The following is a 5,000-nucleotide window of genomic DNA, read 5'->3' as shown; positions in this document are numbered from 1 at the left end:
ACAACATTGAAAGCAACACAGAGGAGGACAAAATGGATGGCAGTCATAATCCTGCAGTGCAGCCTTTTTCTTTGCTGACTGTCCACACATTCTCCATCTCTTTCTCCACCTTTCCTCTAAACTCTCCTTTCTCCATCTGCCCTCTTTCCTCATCTATCTCCTCAATGCCAAATTGTTTATTTTTGTCTCTATCCTCTCTTTTCCTCTCTATCCTCTCTGCTTTTATGCTTCCTCTCTTCATACCTCTCTCATCCTCCACCCACCCAGCTGACAACACCCTTCCCTCCTTCCTCAGTATTTAGGCTGGGTTAACGCTACTGCTATAGCGTGCCTGGCAGGCCTCACCTTATGATTACAGTTCACACCCTTTATTCTGTACCCTCATCTGTTTCCGATTGAAACAACTAAAGTAAGTCAAAGGTGTAGCAGCATGTCTGCGCTGCCAACCTGCCAACTCATCCAGGGCTCCCAGAGTTTTATTACTCATTATTATATTTAATCAGCATTCAGAACGCCTAACCACCGATAATCATTGTATCCTTAATAGCAATTAAAACTAGCAACCAGCCAGCAGACAAACACTGAAAATATGCCAATACAAGTAAGTTTGTCTTTTCTAATAACCATGAGGCCGGCCAGGTAACCATACATCACTACACATATTTTTATATGGAGAAGAGATGGACCAAGTAATGGTTACACTTTATGAAAAATAATTTAAATTCCAAAACGTATAATTAAAATGTAGACAAAAGAGTTGAGACATACAACTGGAACATCCTATCATTATCAAAATAATTGGCAGAACTCTTAATTTAGGACAAACCCAAACAACAACTACATTTAGTTATGAAAGTTGTCTGCTGCTGTTTAATGTTTGTTTACATCAGTCATAATTGTAAACCCTGCAGGATAAACTATGGACAGGACAACAGGACAACTATGATCAGTTAACAACAACAACAACAACATGCAGATCTTTTAATAATGAAGACCAATTCTTCAGTTATGTATTCATGTGGTAAAGTGCACTTTCTGTAAGTCGCTGTGGAAAAAAGTGTCTGCCAAATAAATGTAATGTAATTTAATGAAAGAGATCTGGGAATTGTTGGGCACTGAGATTCCAGTTATGTGAGACAACTAAAACAGCATCCAAAATGCAGCTGCAAAGGCTGAAAATGTCTATGTCAAATCATGACAACATCTGCTAAACACAGACTGAAACTAAGCAACACAGATATGACAAACATATGCAGCAGAGACAATAGGTAGATGTAGCAGTAGGAACCTAAAAACGTCTTTTGCTATGAAGTATTTATGTTATTTTGCGTTCTCTAAATCACATTGCCTATGATTTAGAGACGTGCACTGCACACTTTGTCATGTGTATATACACCACTCGAAGCTTCTGGAGAAAAAAAGGGGAGTTGCTCTATACTCGCCAGCTTTAGCGTGAATCAGAAGGTAAAAGATGCAACTCTGCACTCCAAATTAGCTTAATTAAGAGTCGGGCTGAAAAAGTTTGATCCTGAGGATTGAAACCGCTGGGGCATTAAGGGGACATGTAGGGTAACCCTTTCAGGGGTTTCTCTTAGGAAGGAGGTTTTCTCTTTAATAATGATTCACACAGTCTCTTGTCAGGGCGCTCTGCGGCTGCTGTGACCTCTGACCTTCTCACTATTCCTTTTTTAGAAGCTCGTTCGACTGATGCTCTCCCTGAAAGTCACTCAGGATTAAACAAACAAAAAGTCAACTCTGCCGCTCAAAATGCAGAACCACAAATGTCAACACGCTGTGAGAGTAATTAAGTGTCTGTTTGTTATGTGTGTTTCATGACTTTCTACGCCTTTTTTTTACCATCCATCAGTTGTTCCCGGCCACCATCGGGACAGCCCGCGCTTCCTACTCCCTCACTTTCCAGACGTCACGTCAACAGAGCACAAAGACTCATTATGATCTTTAAATATGCAGAGAGTACGCAAGCCCAGATAGCTCAGCTGGTAGAGCAGGTGCCCATATATAGAAGTTTACTCCTTGACGCAGCGGGCCCGGGTTTGACTTTCTTCAGCTGGCCTGTCAATAAAGGCCTAAAAATACCCAAAAAATAATCATTAAAACAAATATCCAGAGAGTACACAAGCTTTCTTCTCAGAGCTGCCTGTCTTCACATTTACACAGTTCCATTAATATTTTCACTGCTACTGGAGGTCCTGGGTTATAGGGGGTTTAATGCTTTGCTCAAAGGCTCTCCAACAGCAGCAGTTAACTGAGGACATAGCAGGTTTTCTCATTCATTTTCCCTTTCCAGAGATTTCCTCCTGCTCTGGGAACTGCTGAACCTACCGTCAAAGGCCTGCTGCGTGACCCCTTATGCTACCATTGTGCAATCATGAAAATCATTTTTTTAAGCAGAGAATCCAAACATTGACTTGTTTTAGCTTCTCAAATCTGTTACATTTGCGTACTACATCTGTGTTTGAGGTATATTCTTGGGTTTTCTCCAGTCCAATATTTACCGGTCCAATCAGTGGACAGAGGGAGTGGCTGAGAACGATGACAAGGCCGTGCGAGGGGGGGGGGGGGGGGGGGGGGGGGGGGGGTTTGAGCTCGCTCCGTTTGTGGTGAAGGAGTTAGCTAAGGCTAATGCTAGCGATGCTAAGCCGACGTCACAACCAAACGTTAGCGATTGGTTAATGCAGATCCAGAGTGGCCCTGGGCAGATGCGACAGTTTTAAACTTCAACAGAGTACCTGCCTTCAAGGAAGTAATCAATGGAGAATGGCCAGACTCTCTGAAATGTACGAGAGTCTGGTAGGACCATAGTAAAATAAATGGACAATGCGACGTGATTTTCACGGAGTCAGGTAAAGTCTATTAGAAGCACTTTCCGGTGATGGCTCAGCGTTACTGCGCAGCGTCCAACTGAGCTTGAAGACGTTGTGACGTGAGCAACCTGTCCGAAGGTTGTAAGGCTTCTGGTAGCGGTGCCAAGAGAAATCTCAATCATTCTCGATCAACTGAGACGGAGAGCGTAGGTGTTAGATAACATAGGCACATGCTAATTATTGCTATTATTAAGTAAAATGCTAGTCAACATTAGTCACTAAAACAGCTAATATAAGTCAAAACTGCCCGCGATCTTTGTACTATACAGTTATTTGTCTAGTAAACAACAGAAAGTCGCTTGGTTATGACACAATCGTTAGCCTATTTTTTACAAAAACGTCTGCTATGAGCCATACCGTGGAATACAAGGTAATGGAGTCTTTTATACATTGTTGTGTTTCTTTAGAAATAAACAATAGACAAATGGAGTCTTTGAATGCTTCAGATGTAAAGTTATTCGCTGTCAAAGTAGTGCCAAAATGAATCTTTTATACATTGTACATTGGAGTCTTTTATACATTGTTGTGTTTCTTTAGAAATAAACAATAGACAAATAGAGTCTTTAAATGTTTCAGATGTTAAGTTATTCGCTGTCAAAGTAGTGCCAAAATGAATGGCAGTCAATGAAATGCTAACGGCAGATGATGGCTTGTTAGCAACACAATGTGTAACGCTTTGCGGAGGCTGGCTTACCCCCTTGGGTGGGACCAGGCTAAAGTAATCTTTAAATCTCAGCATAGGAAGTGATTCGTTTTTTGATTCTGGTTGGTTAGGAACACACACGCAGCAGAAGAAGAAGAAAAGTTGGGTAATTGTCATGAATTGTGATCACTGCTTTGTCAATGGGATGAATTATCTCAAATCGCCCGGCTTTGTGGGCATCTTTTCTTTTTATAATATGACAGTATGACAGAAGGACTCAAGTTATGTTCAAGAAGAACAGATAAGAAACTGTTTTTAGTTGCTATCACTCATACGTAGTGTCCAATTTCACAAAGTGACAGGTAGAGGCATCTTTTCAACTTCTAGTAGCGCAGCAAAAAATCCAATGGCTGTCAAATCAACATGTATTCAAAGTCAAAATGCTGAAGCTCCTTGGGGTTTTTTAATAAGGTTTTGAAGAGCGCTGTTGCACTGTTTGTCACCCTGTCAGCAGGATTTTCAAAAATCAATTTCCATTAAATTTGGAGAGCAGAACAGGTGGAAAACATTTCACTTTGTTTGATCATCCAAAAAAACATGAACCTGAACATGATCGCTGTTTTTCTACAGTTTACCTGAAACAACACATGATCACAAGACGGCTCCTTGCATATTTTTTAACAAAGGGCTGTCTTTGGTTTAAAACACAACTTAAACCCTGGTCAGATAAAGCATCTTGATCTAGTCATACCAACCTCTAAAATGAGTATATCCCAGCTCAGAATATTTGATTTTAACTTTGAATCCAATGCTTAGTGATCAAAAAATTGGCACACCTTGTTGTTGTTGTAGTTTTGTCCATCGTGTCCATTATGATAACACAAGACACAAGCAATCAGATGATCGGACAGGTTGTAAACGAGCCAATAGCCACAATATTTAAACCACTTCATTTGGAGTTAAAACTGAAATGGAGCCTGAAGTGTTGGTAATAATCCCTCCGTGCACATCAAACCTGAGCATGAACATCTACATTTAACGAGTACCGTGGGTCAACGGTGAGCAGGATGTCAGGATGTCAACTGTAATGGAAGATTTTGGACAGTTTGGGTAATAATTTCACTTCTCGCATTTGTTTTCTTATCTAAATACGTTGAACCTGGAGGTTTGTTTACAGTCTGTCTGATCATCTGACCAGGCGGTGTGAAATGGAGGCCATTGCTCTGATTTACAAACAAAGATCAAACCTGGACTCCCTTAAGTGGGAACACTAAGAGAAGGGAGAGCAGTGTCATTTAACATATAATTAATTCATCGCTGACTCATTTGTAAATGTTACTGCCAAGTGTAAACATAATGAAATCCTGAATCCTGCTCCAGCGTCCAGTGTCTTGTTTATAATCCAAAGTTTTGACTCATCTATCCGTTCATCCACAGACCATCCAATCTCTTCTAACCAATCAACCAATCAC

The 5,000-nt window shown here is 40.7% G+C and overlaps 1 protein-coding gene across 3 annotated transcripts in view; it reads right to left on the bottom strand.

Annotated features, from left to right (window-relative positions):
- klf8 (Kruppel like factor 8) overlaps window positions 1–5,000 on the bottom strand; it is a 68,719-nt gene that overhangs the window by 26,521 nt on the left and 37,198 nt on the right. The window lies entirely within an intron of this gene.

This window comes from Etheostoma spectabile, chromosome 13 (genome assembly GCF_008692095.1).
Source record: "Etheostoma spectabile isolate EspeVRDwgs_2016 chromosome 13, UIUC_Espe_1.0, whole genome shotgun sequence".
Classification (NCBI taxonomy): Eukaryota; Metazoa; Chordata; class Actinopteri; order Perciformes; family Percidae; genus Etheostoma; species Etheostoma spectabile.
Note: the sequence above shows the minus strand (reverse complement) of the source record. Positions and strands in the feature narration are given on the sequence as shown.